At 39.9% G+C, this 24,274-nt stretch overlaps 1 pseudogene; it reads left to right on the forward strand.

Annotated features, from left to right (window-relative positions):
• The first annotated feature begins 892 nt into the window (after positions 1-892).
• LOC139604405 (synaptonemal complex protein 1-like) lies at positions 893-23,079 on the forward strand (annotated as a pseudogene).
• Positions 23,080-24,274: the final 1,195 nt, after the last annotated feature.

Raw genomic sequence — 24,274 nt, forward strand, 5'->3', positions numbered from 1 at the left:
AAAAACAATAACCTGTTGCATATTCATACACCTCATACATGATGCATAAATTCCATTCAAACCAAGGAGTCTGTTCAGTGTCAACTTCTTCCTCTGAATCCTGACGGCGTCTTCAGGGCTGAGCAGGCAGGAAGAAGTTCGTTTCCTCTGATAGGAAAGCAATAAATTCTCTTTCTCTGAAAGATTTAGGTGTCCTGTGGCTGCTATCTCGCTGCAAGTCCTTTCTTTTTAAAAAAAAGTATCTCACATAGCATAGTTTCTATTTTGACATTACGTAATACCCCAAAACTAGATTTAACACAGTACTTAAGAAAATTAATACAGCATAACTTTCTGACATAACACATATAATATTCATTTGAATATTTGCGAAAAGCCAATCATAAAATACGCATTTTTCACATAGGAGGACTGAGCTCCCCCAGTTATTCCCCGTACAGACGGGACCTCCCCTTCCCCTCAGACCTCTCCCGCCTTCCCCGCGACGGCCAAAGTCCCGCTGTGCTGCCCCCGGCCGGCGACCACGGCGACATCGCCAACCCGCCCGGGCCCCCGGGCTGCCCCGAGACCTCTCTGGCGTCCACGGGCGACGAGCAAGCCCCGCCGATGGCCCCGATGGTGCCGATGGCCCCGCCGATGGCCCCGATGGTGCCGATGGCCCCGCCGATGGCCCCGCCGATGGCCCCGCCGATGGCCCCGCCGATGGCCCCGCCGATGGCCCCGCGGCCGCCGCTGTCTCCGGCCGGGCCGTGCCCGGGCCGTGCCCCGCGAGCTCCGCTAGGCGGCGCCCCCGCCCCCGCGCTGAGGGGCCGCTGCCGCTTCCCGCCCTTCGCGCCCGCCCTCAGCGGCCGCCGGCAGCTGGGGCCGCTCCGCCCGCCCTTTTATCGGAGCCATGGAGAAGGAAAACCGCTTTAAATTGTTCATGCCGCCGAGCCTGAGCGCTGGGCAGGTGTCTGCGGGCAGATCCCAGGTGAGCGCTCGGCCGCGGGGGGGACAGTGCTGGGCCCGGGGAGTGCCCGGCACAGCCCCGGCCTGGAGCACACACACACCTGCCCCTGCATGGGCCGAGACGGCTCCTGCCTACTCGTTTCTGGCATATGCACAGACATCTTCGGTTTGAATTTCAAAGACTTTTGTTGTTGTTTTCCATCAAAACTGAAGGGAATCCTCTTCTCGAGCATCCGCTCTGTGCTGTAAGTCCGCGCTTGATGTGGGTAATTCAGCCCAGAGAGCGAGCAGGGCTCTATCGCCGGCCGGGGTCTGTGTACAAATCACAAACGGGACGGGACTGCTGAGGAACTGCCTTGAGCTGTTTTCTTTTCCAGCATCAGTCTCATTACATGGTGATGACAATGGGAAGATGTCAGCAGCTCACATCCCAGGCAGCAGACAAAGAACTTAATGTTACAACTTACTTTCAAAGTTTTTTGACCAATCACACAAAGCAAAAGCATATTGACAGTAGTTCTATCCAACCACTGTAAGCACAGGTACCTTTGGTTCAAACAATGCTTGCCTTTTTTGAATACAATACCTGCTGCTTGTAAGCCTTAAAACACAATGCACAGAGCTCCATTATTAAGCTTAGAACTTCCTAATATCTCCCTAGATAAACTTTTCTGTAACTTAGGGAGTTATTCTAGACAAGCGTTAATACACAGACCATTGTTCTATTTGCCCTTACTTTTCTACTTTTTAAATAATTTTTCTGCTGACCTATCTCATGGCTACTGCTTGGCTCTAATCACAGTTCTGCTGTCTCTGAGGCTGCCTTTTGCAGCTTTCCCAAACCCCTCTGATTTGATGGATTCCCACAGGCCCCACTCAGATGCTCGCACTGGTGTTGGTGTCTTGGTCTCACCAGATCAGGTGTGCAGTGAAAATGTTCTGTCCCCACACTGAGTTATGGGAATTCAACAAGTTATTTTTTCATGTTGAAGCTCCTTATGAAATATGTTGAGATTCAAATGGGACATTCTGACAGCAGATGAGTTAGCTGTTTACAGGATGAACCTCTGTGACTTAAAAACCTTGTAAAAGGGTATTTTCATGCTGAAACATAATCAGATATAGTTTAGAAGTGCCCTTGGAAGCAAAGCAAGAAAGAAATATCAACTACTGGTCTTCAAAAAAGTAATTTGTCTCCTTGAGTCCTTTGCCATGCACCAGGGCCCAGCCAGGCAGGAGCTGCTGAGTTCCCTGCATTGAAAGCTCCCCTTTGGCCACAGTCTATAAATCAAACTGCAGGACACCAACAGTTTGATCAACCACTGGGCAGGAAGAAGTGAGTTCCAAAGCCATTACCAATACCTTGGGCTTTGAAATTTGTAGGCAGCTGTTTTATTAATGACCAATTCTATTTTCACATCATCTGTAGGGATTTTTTATGGATTTTATAATTCTTCTTTACAAATGTACCCATAAGGAACTAATGTTTAAATTTGTGCAGGGTTTGAACAGATGCTCAGATGATGACTTTAAGCTGCCATTTGATGTGTCGAACCGTGGCAAAATCACTGATTCAGGTACGATTGGAATATTTGCCATGCACCTTCTTTAGATTTTTATATCTTGTCAAGGTTTAATTTTCATGAGTAGTCTCACAGTTTCATATCTGTAACTGTTAAATACAGTTTCACTGTTACAGTTTTTAGAAAGACATTGATCAAAATCTCTTCATGTTTCAGATACAATTTCACAGCAAGTGAAACTTTGCTCTGAAGTAGATGAAGAGGTCAGCTAAGTATCAACTCTGCACATCTAATTCCTTGGGGTCTTTTGAATTTATTCCCAAACAGTGCCTAAAGCATTATTCAGTAGATATTTCAGGGCTAAAGGAAGTAGTCAAACGGGAATAATGTTTTCTGTCTCCTGTTTAAAGCTGAATCACTTAGAGGAGATATTTGTGATTTAGTGAACATGCCTGGAAACAAATCTTTAAAAATTAAGGTGACTGCAATATTGCTGTTGTTCTTTCTTTGTTTGAAGTGCCTGTGAAGTCCATGAGCTTTAATTAGAGTAAGATTTAAACACTTAAGTATCCTTGTGGAACTGGTTCTGAATATTCTGTTGAGGGGCAGAAGGGTTGAAGTCAGAGTATTCTTTGGAAATCTGAAGTAGATTATCCCCATTGCCTTGTCTGCCTTTGTTTTATCTGTAAAACAATGAATTCAGTGGTTTCCAGCCTTGTCTGGCTTTGTTTTATCTGTAAAACAATGAATTCAGTGGTTTCCTCAAGCACTGGATTCTTTTGACAGTGTCTTTACCAGCAGATCTCTGCTTTAGCACAACTCAGTCCAGCTCATTTTTTTTTGCAATAGCTTCTGTACTTTGCAGCTACAAAACACTCTTTGCTACCACAAAATAAAACACATTTCTAGCACTCTCCCTGCTGATTTTCATATCCCTGACAACTTTTTAGACTTTTTAATCCTAAGCTATTAAAGCGCCATCAGGACTGTAACAAAACTGTGATGCAGCCAAAACAAGGATGGTGTTTGGGGTGTTGTAAGTGAACCAAAGGGCCCTTTGGGCTCGTGTGTTGCTCTCCCTGCCTCGACCACTGGCCCAGCACTGCTTGTAGGACACTTTCAAGGTGTTCTAAGGGCACAAGGGTGGTGGTTTTCCTTCCTGCTCTGTGTGTGAGCAGAGAACTGCTGGGACACTTGGATATTTGTAAATCCCTGGGTCCAGATGGGATCCATGCCAGGGTGAGGAGGGAGCTGGCAGATGAGCTTGCCAAGCCTCTCTCCATCATTTATCAAGAGTTGTGGCTCACTGCTGAGGTTGCAGATGATTGGACACTGGCCAGTGTGACACCCATTTACAAAAAAGGTAGGAAGGAGGATCCTGGTAATCACAGGCCAGTTAGCCTGGCCTCAGTGCCAGGTGAGATAATGGAGCAGTTCATACTGAGTGCTATCCCACAGCACTCACAGGATGGCCAGGCTATCAGACCCAGCCAGCGTGGCTCTACGAAGGGTAGGGCATGTCTGACCAACCTGGTCTCCTTCTGTGACCAGGTGACCGCCTGGTGCACGCAGGAAAGGCTGTGGATGTTGTGTATCTGGACTCCAGCAGGGCCTTTGGCACTGTCTCCCCCCAGCACACTCCTGGAGAAGCTGCAGCCCATGGCTTGGACAGGAGCACTCTGTGCTGGGCTCAGAACTGGCTGCATGGCCGGGCCAGAGAGTGATGGTGAATGGTGCTGCATGCAGCTGGCAGCCAGGCACCAGTGCTGTCCCTCAGGGCTCTGTACTGGGACCAGTTCTGTTCAATGTTTTTATAGACGACGGGGATGAGGGCATCGAGTCCTTCATTAGTAAATTTGCAGAGGGCACTAAGCTGGGAGCTTGTGATGATCTGTTGGAAGGAAGGAAGGAAGGAAGGAAGGAAGGAAGGAAGGAAGGAAGGAAGGAAGGAAGGAAGGAAGGAAGGAAGGAAGGAAGGAAGGAAGGAAGGAAGGAAAGGAAGGAAGGAAGGAAGGAAGGAAGGAAGGAAGGAAGGAAGGAAGGAAGGAAGGCTCTGCAGAGAGACTTAGATCAGTTGGATGGATGGGCAGAGTGCAGCAGCATGAAGTTCAATAAGTCCAAGTGCTGAGTTCCACATTTTGGCCACAGAAATCCCCCACAACGTTCCAAGCTGGGGACAGTGTGGCTGGACAGTGTTGAGGCAGAAAGGGCCCTGGGGGTGCTGCTGACAGCCGGTTGAATATGAGCCAGCAATGTGCCCTGGTGGCCAAGAAGGCCAATGGCTCCTGGCCTGCATCAGGAATGGTGTGGGCAGCAGGAGCAGGGAGGTCATTCTGCCCCTGTGCTGGGCACTGGTGAGGCTGCACCTTGAGTGCTGGGTCCAGTTCTGGGCCCTCAGTTTAGGAAGGATGTTGAAGTGCTTGAGCACATCCAGAGGAGGGCAACAAGGCTGCTGAGGGGTTTGGAGCACAAGCCCTGTGAGGAACGTTGGAAGGAGCTGGGCTTGTTTAGCCTGGAGAAGAGGAGGCTTAGGGGTGACCTTATTGCTCTCTCCAACTGCCTGAAGGGAGGTTGTAGCCAGGTGGGGTCGGTCTCTTCCACCGGGCAGCACTGACAGAACCAGAGGACACAGTCTCAGGCTACAGCAGGGGAGGGATAGGTTGGATATTTGGAGGAAATTTTTCACCAAAAGAATAATGAAGCACTGGAATGCTCTTCCCAGGGAGGTGGTAGAATCACCATCTCTGGATGTGTTTATAAAAAGACTGGACATGGCACTTGGTGCTATAGCCCAGGTGTTGGGGCAGAGGTTGGACTCGATGATCTGAGAGGTCTCTTCCAACCTCATTATTCTGTGACTCTGTGATTCTGTGTGTGTTCATGGCAAGATCACAGGTACTCTTGGGCAAAGTCTCTGAAGCTGCTTTTACTTAACTCAGCAGTGTCTGTCAGAAGGAGAGGACAGAAATGGTGTGAAGAACCTGCTAGAAGGAATTTTGGCTTCACTGATAATTCTGACAAAACTTTTATTGATTTTGGTGGACTGCAGTTATCCATGTCTTTAAGCCCATCTATGTGGTGATGTCTGAAGGAGGTTTGGGATATTTCATTGTATTTGTTTCTCCTGTGTGCTCTGTAAAGCCTTTTGATACATACATAGAGGATGCACAAAGATTTGTGCATCCTGTGCATAAACTTGGGCTCCTGATCATATATCAACTTATATCACCATCTGTAGAAAAATATTACTCTTGTGATATTTCTAAGAGATAAATACATTATCTACAACAGTAGGAATTAGATATTATGTACTATTAATTAGATAGTATTTGAGATCAAATTGTGGAACCTGTTTCAATAGAATACAGAAACAATGAATGAATTGTTCTCAAAACTCTACAAAGAGGCTGAGAAGATCAAGCAGTGGAAACTGACTGTGGAAACTGAATTAAACCAGAAAGAAAGAAAGCTCCAGGAAAATAAAAAGACTATTGAAGCACAGAATAAAGCCATTCAAGAACTGCAGGCCAGTATTGTATAGTATACATTCAATAAACAAAGTTAAGTGCTTCCTGATTCAGTATGACACTATTATTGATACAATTAAATCTTAAAGACTGTTGCAGTTTGGTTTGTGCCTTGAGAAAATGATTATTTTGAGAAGTTGCAGGCACCTGTCCTGTGTGAGTGTTTGTCTGAAGAATATACCTGTAAGTGTCTCATTTGCTGGTAAATTATTGTCCATTAATTATTGCATCTTTCATGCAAAAGATGACTCAGCATGTAATACCAGCTAAAACAGACTTCTGTCTACTGATGCCCCAAATTACATTTTCATGAGGGATTTGAGAAGTCAAAGTGCATTTCTAATCTATTTTTCAATAACAGTGTCTTTTTGCATTTGTTCCCTATGAAATTAGTTTGAAAATGAAAAACTCCATTTGAAACTGGAAGATGAGATATGTGAAAATAAAGATCTCTTGAAAGAGTAAGTAATAGAACCAAGTATATATTCTTGTGGTGGAAAGAATCAGTTTCCATGTGGGCAGTTTTATGTAGCTGTTAAATTTTGAAGGTCATTTCCATTGTTACTCCTTAGGTACACAAAGTACTGTGCACTCCTGTGCAAACAGGATATTTTTTCCCTCCTTTAGAGCTGCTGCTTCGAGGCATCTGTGTAACCTGCTCAAGGAAACCTGCACTCGCTTCACAGAGAAGACCAGCAAACGTAAATGCTTTTTTAGCTTTTATTGATCAGAGTAAATGTACTTCTAGCTTGCTCTAAATTCACAAACAGAAGAAAGAAGAAGAAATTTCTCGTGCTGTTCAGAGAAGTTCTCCAGTTGGGATCGACTGGATGTGGCTCTCAGAGTGAAAAGTGAATTTTAAGTGGCTCACAAAATTGGAAGTGAAGCCCCAGGTCTAACAGACTTTTGGTTTGTAATGCTGAATGCAGAGGGCTTTTGAAGCCAGTGAAATTGTTTGCTGAAAGGTGCCAGCCTGGGAGCTCTTTGGGTGCCCAAACAGTGACCCAGGGTTGAGGCCGTGCCCACAGCCCTGACTGGCCCTGGCAGCCGCTCCAGAGCAGGGCAGGGCTCCTCAAGGCTGCTCAGCCCATTGAAGGTTTGCAGGGCCATCCACACACTGGGAATATATTAAGACATAAGAAGTGACACTTCATGCCTGTTTTTAGGCAGTAGAATCTACTCTAAATTCCCAGCACTCCCTAACAAATTTCCAGAGCTGACATTTCCTGTTTTCAGCCATCACACATTTATGGGGAGAAAAGGTCTTAACCCCAAGGTACAATGAGTAACTGGAATTCTTCTCATGAAACTGAACAAGCCAGAACAGTTGGATAACTTAATGAAGTTTAAATTCTTGAGGTTTTAAAATATGTTCTTGATTGGAAGTTCTACTTTATATGCAATTTAAAGTTGTTATTCTAATCATTAGAATTTTACTAACTTGATCCTGGATACTTAAGAAGTGTCGATTTCTTTTTAGCCTTAATTCTAGAAACACTTGTATATAGATGGACTGTTCTTTTTTGATAGCTGTTTCTTTTACTGTTCTCTTTTTAATTGTTTTCTTAGGAAAAAATAGTATCAATTACAAAAGTGGAAGAAGGAAAATATGGACATTGAAGGAAAATATGGAGTGTTGCAATTTTCTAATGACAGCTCTGTGGTTATAGGTATCTGCTGATAGGAAGAAATTCAGTGCTAAACCCTAGATTACAGTTTAGAAATACTAACAGTCTTGATACATTATTATTCAACAGCATTAATGCTATAATAATTAATATGGTCACATCAACTGATCCAGAATTACACTTTTCACAGAAAAAAATATCTTAGGAAGGAAATTTAAAAGCTGAGCTTGCTTAATGTTTCAATGAACTACACATTTTCCCTAAATTCTGTAACTTTTGGCACCATGTTTCATAAGGACTTATTTAATAAGAATGGAGCTGGTAATTCCTTTTTTAATTCATTATACTGATTAAGTATAATGACTTGGACAGCTGGCATTCTTGTTCAAAAGAAAAACTTTCTCATATGTTCTTGCTTTGATAGATGAACAGGAAAAGGCAGAAACAATACAATTGTATGAGGAACTTCATAGCAACATAGAAGTAAGTGGCCAGGCTTGATGAAAGGAATGTGAGTTATGTGAGCTGAGCTGAGTTCCATGTTTATGTTGGGATACTGTTTGTATCCATCATGTGTGGGTATCATGTCATGTGTGATGCAGGAAGTTGGGTTTCAATCCCTTTTCAAGAATGATTTTTGTGTTCCATAAAACACATTCAATGGAGAAAGTGCAGCAGTGTGTGGGATGTGGATCCCTGTGATCTGTGGGATGGGTGCTTAGTGCTGGGTCACTGCCACAACTTCTGGCTTCTTTCTGGGCTCTGTTTCACCCACCTGCTGGTTCCTCAGAATGGCTGAGGTGGGCAGCAGCCCCTGGAGAAGTTCCAGGGTTTCCAGTATTGAACTTCAGATATTAAATTTTGTTTTTAGAGAATGACAGCGGCATTTGAAGAGCTTCGTGTGCAAGCAGAGAACGACAGATCGGAAATGAGTTTCAAATGTGAGAATTCTGTTTATTGTGTTTATGCAGCTGGCTCAATTTTGTACTTCATAGCTTGTGTTCCACATGCAGGGTCAGGGCAGACAGATGTGAAGGGCTGGAATGGTGAGCAGGTCACCCTGAGACACTGGGACCCTTCTTTTATTCATGCAGCCTTTGTTCACTGCCTGGCCCCTTCTGTTGCTGTTCCACTGGGCCAAATTTGGAACTTTATTTTTCAAACCGTCACTCAACATTGAAGTTTTGTCTGTGAAGTACAGTCTAGAGATCAGTGCTTATTTCACATAGTTGGTTTATTTAAATGATAATGCACTAGTGTATAGCTACAGAAACTTTAGCTAAATGCTCTCTCTCTGTATGTATAGCCTGGTGTGTTCCTGTTTCATTTTCACATGCTCTTTTCTGTTTGTATTTTGATTATAAAATCAAACATTGCCTCAACAATTACTCTTGGGAAACAAAAGGTACAGCTGTACAATTCCAAGCAATCTTAAAGTGGAAGTTGTATTGAACTTGGAGTATATTTCAGCTAGAATGTTAACTGTGGATGTTACTGTATCTCAAAAGTAAAAGAAGAAGCAGAAAAAGTGGACAAGTTTGAAAAAGAATGCAAACTGGAAGTCAGTCAAAAGGAAAAGCAGGTTTGCTCATTTTACCATCTCATATGTAGAGCTTTATTTGTGACTAAAGGGGCAATGCAAGAGCCAAGGAGTGTTTCTGGATATTAGTAAAAAAGACAAAATAACACCTGAAGCTGCATTTAAGTCAAATTCTGCTAAGTTTAGTGATCTTTCAGTACCTTTAGTCTACTGGAATTTATGGTTTGATTTAGAATTGGAGAACTTTTTTCTTTAGAGTAATGTGACTTGATCGATATTTGGCTAAGATTATATCTAGCCAAATATTTTCTATCTGTCTGTCTGTCTATCTATCTATCTATCTAATCTAACTTGAATGACAGCAAAATGTCTGCTTATCATACCTGGGGTACAAATTAAAATTAACATCTGTCCCTTTTCCAGACTTCATGATGATATTTCTTGCATTTTTCTAGATTTCAGCTCTCACCATAGAGAGAGATGAAAAAGATGATGTCATAAAAGACATCAAGGCTCAGCTGCAGACGTCACAAAATAAGATTGCTGACTTAATGGAAGCAAACTGTAAGAGTTCTGCCTGCTGTGTTTAAATGTAATTGTTTATAGAATTTAAATGTAATTGTTTATGATTGTTTATTTATGAGATGTAATTGTTTATAGAAGCATAGGAAACAGGGTCATGATAGCTTTATTCTGTGGCTGGTTGGCAGCAGAATTTTGGGGCCTTGAAGGCCTTATTTTTGTTTGGAACAGGAGCTGCTCCTGTGGGAGCAGGACTGGCAGGGTCGTTTTTAGGGTGAGTCAAGCACTGAGAGCTTTGGAAGATTGCAAGGGGAAAATATGTTGCTTCAGTTTTGCAAATTTACAGTCAGGCAGATGTCACTGAGGAAACTTACTTTTCAGAACTTGATTTTCAATATGTTTAAGCCATCTATATTCAAATTTTATCTATTATTTTATACTATATGATGTTAGTACCATTGGTCTTTATTAAATTCTTTAAATGTATGTAATTTTCCATTTTTAGCAGTACTTTTTAGTAAATATCCTCTTTTTAAAAATATTAACATCTTTTTTTGTTTAGTACATCATGAAGAAATGTTAAAGGAATCCCAGGTCAGTAAAGAACATTTGAGGACAGAGCTGGAAGAGGCTAAAATGTCATTGCAAAAGGCAGAGGTACCCCTTGCTTATAGTTTTACAGTAGAAATAGACTAGAGGAGTATTTGCATAAATAATTATGGATACTTTAGACATGAAACAGCTGTAGCTGTTTGTTGCAAAACATGTTTAGAAATGATATCATGTCTTGAAGGTTACTCAAAAGAACTTGGAAACTGAGCTCCAGACTAGAGTGAAAACATTAATTCAGGTTACTGGAGAAAAGGAAGAGCAGGAGGAAGAATGTAAAAAAATGAAGGCTTTGCTTGCAGCCCTGACAGAGGAGTTGGAGACTTCTGTTGCCAATTTGAAAAGCTTGCTGCAAGAAGAGCAAAATAGGTAAATTAATGAGTTTCAATTCCAAGAGTGATCTTACAGGTTGCAGTCTATGACAAAATCACGAACAATTGGAAATGAAGCTGAAATTTGGAGGTTTTTTCCACACAGTGGTCTAAATGCAGAGAATTGAATGTAAATTTTTTTGTTGGTGATAGTTGATACTGGTCTATAAAAAGTAAAATTTTGCCTCTTCCAACTTTCATAATTCTGTCTTTAAGAAATAGAGATTTCTGTAGGTATATATTTGTTTACTTTTATGTCGACTGTTCTGAGGTTGTAAATGTAATTTGATATGTGTTGCAGGCAGATAGATCATCTGCCTGTTGAAAGGTAAATGTTCTTAAAGTGCTTGTGCTAAGACTTTGTCTTATTGTCCTTGAAGTTTCAAATGCAGTGAGTGCTTTGTACCCTACATTTGGGGTTTTTAATTTACCATTTTCTTAGATTAAAGAAATATGAAGATGATTCAAAGCTGCTTACCTTGGAGCTCCAAAAGAAATCTGCTGAACTGGGTAAGGCTTGTAGAAAGGCAGAAAATGAGCCAGGCAGTAATAAAAATGCTTTCTGCTGTTGTCTGGAAATGGACTGTCTCTAGTAGGTGGAGAAATGATTTTACAGTACCTGTACCTATCAGGAATGCCTGAATTTATTTTGACTCAGCTGATCCCTTTTCTTTGGGGGTCATTGGTACTGGCAGCAGCCAAAGGGCAGTGCTGTGCAGAGCTCCAATAGTGAGACCATTCCTGCATGAATTCTTCTGGAGGTAATTTTGGTTTCCGTCTAAGAGCAGCAGCACTGCAGGTGCCAGGAGTGACTTCTGCAGCAGAGATAAAACCCTCCCATTGAGGTTTCTGGGACCCTCCCCGTGCTGGAAGTGGAATGATGCTGGCAGGGGTTGTCTTTAAATATCATAAATGTGATATCCTGTGCTTTCTAGGGATGTGCTCCTTAGTCCCCAGAGTAAGAGCTCTGCCTTGCTGCTGAGAACTTGCAAAAAATACCAGCACTGTCAATGTGCACATAGAAACCATTTGGAAGTCAGTAACAACTGGTTTCCTTTCTCAGCATATCCATGTGGTACCTTCAGCAGTTCAGATTTTTTTCTGGAACAATGCAGGTGCATCAATACTTGCAGAATACTCTAGTCTAACAGTCCATGGTTTATTTGAAGCTATAATTGTGGAAAACATAGAAAGGCTCTAAACTTTATTTAAGATAAATATTTAGTTTCTCTTCAGATAGAGATTTGCTAATGTCTGAATCATTTTTTCAAGTCTACATTTAGATTAAGTCATAAATTAGCTTTTCAGCTTCTTAACTTAATCCAACAAGTTTTGAGAACTGGGTATTGCAAAGGGGTAAATGTTTTATACTGCCTGCTAAATATGAAAAATCATTTCTGTTCCATTAATTTTACATTCCATGTGCTGTAGAAGAGATGACTAAAGTAAAATGTGATAAAGAAGTGCAACTTGAAGAGCTTTCAGAAACTCTGGTAAATATTCATTTTATTAATCTCATGGCATTTGCTCTTCATATGAAATTCCTCTTGCTTTGTAAGTATCTTAAATGTCATAAATAAACACCATCTAGTCTACCTTAACATTTCTACTAAACTTTCTCACACACAATTTCAGTGTTTTCTTTGGAGAACTTTTTTATTGCCACTGTTTTTCTTGTCTCCTGTGCTTTTGGTTTTTCTTGTCTCCCATGGTTTTGGTTTTCCTTCTCAAGGTTTTTGGTTATTTCCTTCTTTGTTCATGCCCATTCAAATGCCACTCCCTGTGGATATAAAGTTTTCCCATTTGTTCTTCCTTACAGGCAGGTAATTAGCTCTGGCCTCTGTGAACCCTGCTGTACTGTGACACAGGCCCATTTTCTGTCACAGAAGTCTCAGCTATATGAAATACACTCTGAACAGAGGTTTCTTTTCATTATGATTTTAGATTTACAAGCCTAACAAGAATCCATATCAACTCAAGTTAAGATAGTGGGAAATCAGGTGTGCATTTCACTGTGTTTGCTTGTTGTTCTAATCTGTGCATTGAGTGTTCTGAACTGAGTTTCACTCATTTTCTAAAATGGGCAAATTGGAGGACTTTTACTGAAGAAGAGTCTTGAGGCTACTGTAGAAAATATGCAGAGAGAGAAAAATGTGGAGAGAGCAATGAAAATGCTCTCCAGATGAGAGAGGTCTGAAGTAGGGCAATAGTAACATGTTTTTAGAAATAGTGAAGTTACACATCATGACTTGTACACAAGTTTATGCATAAGAAACAGCACCCAGAGCAGTGTCCCACCCTAATTTTGCAGCCCAGGTAATTAAACTCACAGCAGGGGACAGACATGAACAGCACTGGTGTCACAGTTCACTGTCTCACAGCACTTCCAGATCCCAGCAGAGACTGGAAAGATCCAACCTGGATAATCCATGCCATGGATGTTGTTGGGTTCTTCTGAAAGCCTTGTGCTCTTAGTTCATGTCTGATAACCTCCAGCAGTTGGAGTTTGCACATGGATACTCAAAACTCTTCCTTTTCATTCTGCAGAAAGAATTCCAGGATTTGAAAGCACAGCTGACAAGTACAGCTGAGAAGGAACAAGATTATTTAAAGCAGCTTGTGACTCTGAAAACAGATCTTGAACAAGAGGCGTATGACCATTTTGAAAATATAATATGTAATTCGTTTTGGTGGAGCTGCTTTAATCCACAGTGAAATGAACTAGGATTGTTTTCTAATGAAAGTTTTGAACCACATATATGCCATTAATTCTAAACTTACATTTCTAAATTCCACTTTCTCTATTTGTATGTATTCTATGGCATATGTAGTTGTTCCATATCTCTTTGACTTATTTAACAAGAAGAGAAAGTTTCTGAATTCATGGTTAATCTTGCTTTGAACTACATTATCTTCACTAACCATTAGATTTATATAAAAGTTGACTCTGATTTTCTTTCCTTCTTCTGTCACCTTTTGACATCTCTCTGACTCTGCTGCAAAGCTTATATTTGTAGATAAAGGCCTGGACTTCTTTCAGCATGGAATAAGACTTGATAATGGGTATGTTTAATTTAAAAGGAGATTTCAAAAGGCATCTTCTTATTCCTCTTGGCCATTTGTTTGAAATTAGGTTAAGGAATGAACAACTAACAGTGTATCTCAGTAAGCTTTCACTAGAGAAAGAACAAACAGCACAAGAGAAAAATGCTGTGGCTGCAGAAGTCAAGAAACTGCAAGAACAGCAAGAGGCAAGTTGTAAACTTCCAGGTTTCATGAAAGGGCAATACTCAATTTGACAAATTACTCAGTTTTACAAATTAGATGATGAGCTGCAACATGACTTGGGTCTGTAGAGTACCTGAGCTGTTTTTTGTGTTTGAGTTGGAAAGGAAGTGTATTTACACTTGTGAGCAAGGCAGGTCAGTGTGCTTTGGATGTCTTTGAATTTTTTAAGAAGTCACTTTGAATTTTATTTCTTTGCTGACACATGGGTCTTTATTTAGGATAGTAAGAGAAAAGAAGAAAATACAAAGCAGTTAGTTGAAAATCTAGAAGAGGCAAATAGCCAGCTAAGGCAAGTAAAAACAAATATTAAGAACTGATATTGTGAAAGGAAGTAGACTCAAATAGTTAGTTGTGTTCAAATGCTGCTTTCTGGGATTTTTTGATTAATGTTTTTTCTAGATTATATAGCTAAACAGAAACTATTCAGAATTGCTGTTGGCCAAGTAGAAATTTTCTCAGATCAGAAATACCAATTGCTGCAGGAACAGTGTTTGCCATCATTTTGTATTACATAGTAGGAGCTGTCTTGTTGTGCATTAGACACCTCAGGTGAGAAGGCAATGAAAATGGAAGGTGAAGGTTATGGATTAAATGTGACAAGGCAAAACTGGGTAAGAGTTACTCTCTGTATCACCAGTTCAATAGACAGGCAGCTCCCATGTTTCACAGCTGCATTGCAATAGTCCAGGTGAGGATGTATTTTCCTTGGCTTAGCTGGAACATCTTTTCCTACTTCAAAAAAGTATGGACAGTTCACACATTGACTTACTGGGCATGCTGCTGCATTTTAAGAACATTTTCATTGAGCAGCTTATGAAGTTCCCATCAACATTAGCAGCTCTTTTTAGAAAATAAAAGAAGGGTTTCTTAGAAGTACTGAAAGTAAGTTAAAGGCAAGAAGGAAATATTTACTAATGCTTGTTAATTTGGCACTTAGAAATGAACTGGAGTCTTTGAAGGAGAAAATGGCAAAGACAGGTGAAGAGATGAGAAGTACACTGGATGAAAGAGAAGAAAATGTATGTCATGTGTCATGCAAATATCTTACAGAACCTGTAGGACAGCATTAAATGTAAAATCTGTGTTGGGATTTTTCTGCAAAGCTCTGCCTGGGGGATGTGATCTCTGCCAGAGGTTTCTTCTCTCTCAGCTGCTGCCAGCTGTGCCATTGTGTGTGCCCATGCTGAGCCCTGGTATTTCAAAAGACAAGCACAGTCACGGGGATCTTCACTCTTTGCTGCAAGTTTCATATTAAAGATTTGGTTCTTTTCAGGCAAACAGAGAACCTGCTTTTCTGATTTTTCATATACCCACACAGTGATGGATGGGCTCTGGATTAGCTTTTTATATGTAGTGTGAGTTTTAGCTTAAATAGATCCAAACATTTCTACTTTCTTTCTATTGGTTCAAAGCCACCTGGGGTTTTTAGCAAATTTCAAAATTTCATTGTAACAGTCAAAGATTTACAATTGTCATTTCATGTAAAGAGTACTGAAAATGAAATTTCAAGAAAGGAAAAGCCATTGAAGATTCTAGAAAATAATTGGGAAAATTTATTTTTTCAATGATATAGGGAACTTCCTACAAGTGTATTTTTAAATTGTGAAGATATTGGGGTATTTCTCTTCTTCTTTCTTAATTCCATAACCACTAAGGAACTGGTTCACTGCTATTAATTAACATCTTGTGGTACTTTATGGCTAAAACTCTGATTATTCTAACATGTCAGCTGGTGTTGCAGTCCCATTGGAACAAACCAGACTGGTGCAAGTGCAGGTTTGAGAACATTTACAGGAATTGCTCACATAGGGAGTCATTTGTAGAACTTACTAATGAATGTCTGAAATCTCTCTTTCAGATGGACAATTTAAAGCAGCAGGTGGAAAATAAAACCAAATGCATTGAAGAGTTGCAGCAGGAGGTGGGTAGAGATTTTCATTTCACAAATACATAAACACATTATATTTTGGGTTGCCTTTTCAGCAGGTTTGTGTCTGCTGTGATGTCTTTAGATCCACCTATGTAATTTAAAAATTCTCCTTTCTTATCCTAACCCTGAGCAAATTAGGGAGTCATCTCAGGAATCACTTGATTTGTTAAATGTGCCTTAATTTGAAAAGAGCAATTACAAAAATAATACCTTTAATGAACTTCTACTCTTTTTCATTTAGTGCATAGTGTTATTTTTGTACTTGTAATAAGTATCTCAGTTACCACTTGTAGAAAATAATTCTGCACTGGCACAAACTGTAGTAACTTGACTGTAAAAATAAAGAACTTGTATTTTTTGTCATGACATCTTCACACCTTCTGTCAGCAGCATCTTAGTTGTAATTCCCATTCTGCACCTCATTTGTTATTCCCTGCTCTTGCTCAGGAGGAGCCTTTCTTAAGGTCCTGAAGAAACAGTCATTATCACAGAAATTAGTTGAACATTCATTTGTTTGAAGAATTGTTCTGGAACCTGAGCTGCACAACAGAGAGTTATTTGCCTGATGAAAGCTGGAATTTCTTGATGCAGTTAAACCATTACATAATTCTATTTACTTATTAAGGTACAGTGCTTGTTTTGTTTTATTTCAACAGAATAAGGTGCTGAAAAAGAAACTTACTGCAGAAAGCAAGAAAAGCAATACTTATGAAGGGAAGGTAGGTTTAAATAACATCCTGTAGAAGATGAGGTGAGTGTTTTTAAGTGCCACTGTAAGTAATGATAATACTTGTTCAATACGTTCTGAGCTGCTTTGGGATCTGGGATACAGACTTTGCAGGAATGAGCTCACAGTTTTTAGAAGATGCTTCCATTTTTAATCATTGGGCACTGACTGTTGGACATTTAAGAGATGGATTCACATTGCAATTAATGATGTTTCTAATCTGTTCCTTTTTTTTTTCTTTTGTTGATAGTGGACTGAACAGGGTTCAGCAACCTCAGTAACAGAAAAGCATTTAAAAGACATATACATATATGTATATATATATTACTTTTTTAAGGCTGTTCTTTAAATGTGTTCTGCAGTGGCAATCCCTCTGATGGGAATATTGTGTCCAGCTTTGGGTACTGCACTTGAAGAAAAGTGGACTTCTTTGAGGATATTCATATGATAACCTTAAAAGGAAAAACTGTAATCAAGATGCACAGCTGGGAGAAAAATGTACCATAAAAGCTGGTAAAATCTGATACAGATTTACAAGAGAGGGAATCAAATCTCCATCTGTATTTGTTTTTTTCTGAGGCATTCACAGCATTTAGGGTGACTGCTTAGGGCAGTCTTCCCCACTGGGCTGTTGCCATTCTTTCTTTGAGTATTTTCCAACTCACTTCAGGCCAAAGTTCAACTCTTTATTAAAAAAAAAGCTGAACTTTTAAATAGGAAACACTTTATTCATATACCTGAACAGTAACAGTGTGTTTGTGCTCAAAAACAAGAGGTAAGAAAAAATCATTAACACAGTAATTCCTAAACAAATAACAGCAGCAATTCTGCATTCTCAAAAGGTGAATAAATTGCAGTTAGAGATGGAAAATAGGAACAAGCAACATAAGGAAGCAGTTGACATCTATCAAAAAGACATAGAAACAAGAAAAGGAAATGAAAATAAACTTCGTGAAGAGGTGAGAGGTGTTAATTTTTACTGCAATTTAATTTTTTTTAATTTAAAATGTTTTTATGAAGCTTTATTGGCCAGAGTCCTTGCTCTTCCATTTCAGACATAAATGGAATTTGTGTATGCCTGTGAGAAAAGCTTCAGTACATGAGGTGCTTAGGCTGACGTATTTGAATATGTCTTTGCAAATAAGAACTCCATTAAAACTTCTTGCTTTCAAGATATAGTTCAAAGAAATTCCACCCTTGGTATAAAGTCAGCATAGTTAAATTAGATTATAACTTCTCCCATATTAGTATTTTTCTGCCCACACTTTTTTTTTGATGGCAATGCTAAGAAATGTTAGGGCAGAGTGCTTGAAATGGCCTTTTGGTTTGAAGTGAACTTGCCTGCCATGGCTGTACCTTTGATCTTGCCCATTTTAACAATCTGCAGAAAAGATGAGGGATTTGAAAGGGATCTTAAAAGCAAATAAAGCCCAAGTGGGACTGCAAACTTTGCACCCACAGGGGAAAGAAGAAATTAAGATTAAAAAGAAATATATGGTTATGTTGATGAATGAAATGCAATTTATTACTGACAGGTAGAAAAGATGAGGTTGCTTTGTGATGAAACAGCAATGATACAGAGAGAAACTGATGCCAGATGTCAGCACAAGATAACTGAGATGATGGCACTGATGGAAAAGCACAAGGGAAGAGATTTTCCTGCTTGCTGTGGTTTGCAGTGTGTGATACCATGTTAACAGCATGTTTATAACTTGTGATACCACGTTCATGACCTTTCCAAAGCAGAAACAGGCCTGAATCTGGGAAAAGGAAGCTGAACACATGCTGGACTTTGCATCATCTAAAATCAAATTCATTTGAAGATTTTCAAAAGATTCCTATGGGCAGATAAATTCCATTCATCCAAACTTCTGGGATTTTTAGATTTTTTTCAATTCAGGCTTCCTTTGATACCATCTGAGTGCAATATTTTTCAGTATCAGTTTGGCTCTTTCTCTGAGATGCCTTAGTGACTGTCAGCAGTTTAGCCTGACACATTTTAGTTTTCCTTTCTGTTCCTCTATTTTGCAATATCTTTAGCAGATACATTAATAAAGATGGCACAGCTGGCTCTTAGTGCTGAGCACATATTGCTGCACAGAAATCAAGCACTCTCTGCCAGCCCACAAAATAATACTTGAATTGAGCATTTTCTGGTTTACAGTTTCTGCAGAAGCATCAATGAATCTTTTCTTTCTGAATCTTAAGAGCCTGGTTTGAAAGAAATGATGTTTTAAGACTGGATAACTCTATAATTGTAACATTTAGTCACATGTTTTGAGTTTGTTGTTGGTTTGGTTTTTTTTAACCCAGAATGAATATGATAAAATGGTTGAAGAAAAAGATGCAGAGTTAAAAGTCTGAAGACTTTTAAGACTTTTAAGAACAGCAAAAGCAGTTCTCATCAGCAAGAGCACTGGTAAGGAGTACTTTCCAATGTTCAGTAATTCAGTGAAGGGGCTGATGTCCTTGTGGAGTGGTTTTATACTGGCTAAGGGCCAGGCACACACAACAAAAACATTCACTCATTTTTCTCTGCTGTAGTTGAGCAGAGGAGGGGAAAGAAAAATTCAAGTTGAGATAAGGATTAGGAGAAAAACACTTTGAGGGTAAAGCAGATTCAAACTTAAATAGCATCAAAATTTTTATTATTAATAGGATTAAAAATGGGTAATGAGAATTAAAATAAACCTTTAAAACACCTTTTTTCCCAATCCCTCCCTCTTGCCCCCCAACAGCACAGAGAGACAAAAGATGTGATCTTCAGTCAGTTTGTGACTTCTAAAAATCTTTTTTCAGGTTGCTTAGAGAGTTTCTTTTTCCTGCTGTGCTCTGGGGTCTTTCCCACCAGAGACAGTTCTCTGGGAACTTTTCCAGTGTGGTTTTAATTTTTACCAGTAGCAGTCCCACCCAAGCTGCTGCAGCAGATCTTATTCTGGGCACTAAAAACTCCAAATGTTTCTAGAAATGAATTGGAGTGGCAGTGTGTTTGTGTCTGCTCTTGCAGATAGTGTGTCATGTTCTGACTTCCCACTTGGAATAGGAAACTTTTGTTTTAAATATTTCGATTGTGCCCTCTCAGCCCTGTTCTCCCAAGTGTTTTAAGGTCTTACCTTGAACATTTCTGATCAAGTTCCTGTTTCTTATAGTGCTTCAGTCTTTTTAAACAAGCTAAAGCAAAGCTTCAAGTATAGGGCTGAAAAGCAAATAGAATTCTCTTGTGTATCTAATGAGTGTCCCTGTTAATTACTGTCTCACTTGGGACTGTTTTCTTTTTTCTGGGCTGTGCATAGTTAACCCTGTCCTTTATTTAATGGTTTGTAGGAAAATGAGCTGTCATGTTTGAAAAGTGAACTGGCCTCCCTTAAGGAACAACTGAAAGCAGAAATTGAAGAGAAGGTGGAGTTTTTTATTCACTGAGCAGTGGGGGTGAGAGGTGTGGCCTGGGCTTGTGCTGTGGGAGGAGTTGGATAAGAAATGAAACTGAACAGAAAAACAGGGACTTTTGAATGCTGGGGTTGTGCTAAACCTGGTCATATATTTGTGTGAACTTTGTAACAGTCTGTGATTATAGATTATATATAAATTAACAACAAAACAAAACTCTCCTTTATTTTAGTTAACTTTAACTAGCTAAAGCAAAAAAGTTCCCTAAACTGTAGGGTTTTTTTCAGTGACTTTTGAATGCTGGGGCTGTGCTAAACCTGGTCATATTTTTGTGTGAGCTTTGTAACAGTCTGTGATTATAGACTGTGCTCTGTAATTACACCAAGAAGATTTTTAACAACTGAATTCAAAGAAATATTTCCTTGCTGTCACATAACTCTTTTGTAGGAGAATCTTGTAAAAGAGCACTCTCGCAGTATGATTCCTGAAAGTGAAAAGAAACACAAAGTAACTTCAACTTTTTAATTGCTTTTAGAATTTGGTAGTGTTTATATGTGTAGAATCAATTGAAGTGCCATGATAATTTATTTGCATTCAACAAAAGACATTGGAATGCTTTGGACTTCAAACTTTTTAAATTATAGAAAATAAAAATTTATGTTCCTGGGACTCCTAAACCTTGTTTAGATCTATACAGTGAATCTACTCATGTAAAAATAGAAAGTCTCCAAATTATATTCCTAAAATTAAAAAGATAAAAATAAAAAATATCTCCTTCAGTGCAGGAAGCCCCTTGGGCAGTCCAACACTGAAGTTTTGTAACTCCTAACAGGGAATTTTTCTTGTTGCATTTTTCTGCCTGTATTTCTTACTTCTCTGTAGATGATTTTTTTTCCCCCTGGGATAAGAAGGAATTTTAAAGGGTCCTACCATTCCATGGAGATATTAGACAGCAGTTTCTGGAAGGGCTCCCACTGTGTAATTTTTCTTGCTCAGTTGTTGATTTTTTTATGTCTCTGGAATTGTTTTACTCAGTCTTAAACGTGTCCATTTGTAAAGGCACTTTTCCTCTATGGAAGAGAACAAAGCTGATCTAGCTGTAAAAATGGTCAAAGTATCAAAGTAGTCCTGACTGCAGAACTTACCCTTCTTCCCTGTCAGGAGTTCACTTGTGGGTTTCATATTGGAGCAATGGAATCCAGCACCACTTTGATGTTATCTGTCTGAAAAAGGACTGCACTGGACCATTCAATGCTTCTCAGTTTAACTTCTAGTGAAAAGACTATTTTAAGTAACACCAATCTTGATATAGCTATCAATCTTTCTCTGAAAGCCTTTCCCTGCAGTTTTGTTTGTTCCCATTTTCTTTGATGTTTGATATGGTCCACATGTAGTGGCTACAGTTCAGAATAACCTGAATTTCTGCAGATAAGCATGAAGAACTGAAATACAATGTGCCATGAAACTCAGCTCTTCCATAGCTTCCCCTTCATTCTCCTCATTTGGCAACAAAAATAATATAAAAAATGATATTTCCACCCCACCCCACTTTGTTTGGGTCATTGCTTCATGTTTGGATGGAAAGAGAAGAGTTCCACCATTTCTCTCAGGTGAATTCTTGGACACTCAGACTGTAAACTGGCTCCTGAGTTGGGCTTTAGATTCCATTCTTGCCCCATAAAATAAAATCTAAAAATAGAAACGTTTTCTTTCCCAGACATATGCTATCAAGACTCCTCCAATGGATAAAATGCACAGTGGAAGAAGCACAAACCTGCCTTCAGAGCAGAGCAGCAGGAAAAAGCAGAAAGTGCTTGTGCAGCTGGACACTCAGTCAGACAGCTCTGAGCACACTGACCTCCTGGTAAGAGTCAGAGAGCAAATCCTGTGCTGAGCACTTCTTTGTGCTCACTGCTGGCTCTGAGAATGAAAACAAACAGTTTGGGCTTCCACATTCAAGCCAATATTTATGTGTATATTTTTAATTGATTGGTTCTTTCTGGAATTGTATGTACATAATTAACATTCTTTTTATTGAACTGTTTTGCCTCATAATGACATCTTATTTTTTTTTATTTTTCATAGTTTAATATCTTTAGGGGGAAAGAAAAAGTAGTTTTTAATATAGTGTGAGTAAGTAACTTTTTCATTTATTAGAGCATAGTCTCGGAAGAAGAAATGTTTAAAAATTTGTACAAAGATTATCCACAAGCTTCACAATTACATTCCACAGCACCAAAAAAGGTATGTTAGCCTTTCCTAAGATTAAAGCAAGCAGTTAATCAGATTGTTTACTGAAACTAAAGGATGGCTTTATTTTCCTTCCTGGACCCCAGCTCCATCCAGTGTGAAATCTCCAGGCTCTGCTCTGAAACTCAAAACCATGAGGAGAATGCGCGAGGCGGGCTGGGCTGCGCTCTCCAAAATGGACAGGAAAAGGAAAATTAAAGATGTTGTAAAGTTCTTTGCTTAAAATGCAGAAATACCCAGTGCCCTGGCATTGCTTGCAGGGTTGTTTTTCTCTCAGAGTTAGTGCTTTGTTGCATTTTTCTGTCATACTCAGTGTGTTCAATACTGTGTTCATTCCTTTACACATATGAACTTTATAGATCTATAACTGCAACCCCTGCAGAGCCTTTTCCACCTTTCCTCCCTTGTGCTTCAAAATGTTGGGACAAAAATTGGCCAATTTTAAATTTTGAAATAAATAGAACTGCATAGAAAGTTGTTTCAAAGCTGTTTCTGGCATTAGAAATTCTGGTTTTAAAGAACTTCTGTTCTTTTAAATTTACTCCATTTTTCTTAACACATAAATACATAGTGGAAGAAATGTTGCTGTTCAATGTATGTTCTTTTACCTGAAGTCCTCTTGCTTTTTCCTGCATTTTAATGGCTGTTAGACCTGTCTTTTTAGACTGTTTTGTTTTCAGTATGTTAAAATGGTTTTGAAACTTCTAGAATTTCAGTAGAATTGCTTGTATTTAAAAAGATTTCAGCTTCACAAGGAGTAAAAGATGCACGGTATAAGATCGTGAAAACAATGTTCAGATGCCATTAAATTGTTTATCTGAAATATCAAGTATGGGACTATTTGTTATTGCTTTAAATATTTGAACACAGACAGAAATCACCCACCAGCCTTCCTAGGGACCAGCAGAAGTCCAAGGATAGATTAGAACATCTATTTCTGAATTAATCCTTGATTAATCTTGGTTTCACAACAGCAACAAACCCTACTTCAGAGCCTAGACATAACAAGAAAACTACAAGTACATGTTAAAATATAATGCAAAATCAAAAATCCCAAATGCAGGTGAAGTGGGAAGCAAAATAGATTTGTTTTCTTCTTTTTGTGTAGTCTTAGGGATAGGCCAGTAGTTTGGGTTCCTTATGTTGAGCTGTTGAGCAGCGATGTAAATGAGATTTGTTATTGTATGTAGCTAACAAATATTGTGCAAAGATCTGGAAGAATCTGCTGTGCTTTCCCCATGAGCACTTGGAAGTGAAAAATGGAAGTTTGTACTGCCCACTTCTGGACTCAAACAGTAACTAATCAACTAGAGCCTTGGTATTTCTTAGGGACATGAATCCATGGGATATCACATAATTCTCCTGATCCTGTGAGTGTGTCCTGTGAGGTGTTGTGTAAATCACCTGAAAAAGTACAAAAATATTGCCAGCAACACTGCAGAAAGCTTGCAGGAAATGCAAGCAGCAGGGAAGGGTGTAAAATCCCATCTGCCCGTTTCTGTGCCCGATTTTATTTATGGACTGAGGGTGCCCTGCTTGTTGCCATGGCCACAGTGCACAGCTCCATCTCTCCTGTCTCCTTCTCTGGCCTCAGGCCCAGTTCCTTGGAGCACCCCATGGGGGAGAATCCAGGCAGTGAAAGAGACAAAGAGCCCAAACTCCTGGGCTCAGACTCAGACAGGTCCATGGGGGAAGGAAAAGCTGTGCAAGGAAGCAAAACCAGGAATTCATTCCCTGCTTCCCACAGGCAGGTGGGTGTTCATCCGTGCCCAGGTGAGCAGGGCTCCACCCCAGGCAATGGTGACCTGGGGACATAAATGCCATCACTGCCAGCATCCCCCCCTTTCTGCTTCTTCCCCCTCTTTCCAGACTGATTCTTCTTCCCCATGGTCTGGGAATGCCCTGGGGTCAAGTCAGGTCACTGTCCCAGCTGCGTCTCTGCCCCTTTCTGGTGCTCCCCAAGCCCTCGCTGCCAGGGCAGGATGAGGAACAGGAAAGGCCTCGGCTCTGGGCAGGAACAAAAC

This window comes from Agelaius tricolor, unplaced genomic scaffold (genome assembly GCF_023055355.1).
Source record: "Agelaius tricolor isolate 1412-34295 unplaced genomic scaffold, bAgeTri1.0.p SCAF_50, whole genome shotgun sequence".
Taxonomy (NCBI): Eukaryota; Metazoa; Chordata; class Aves; order Passeriformes; family Icteridae; genus Agelaius; species Agelaius tricolor.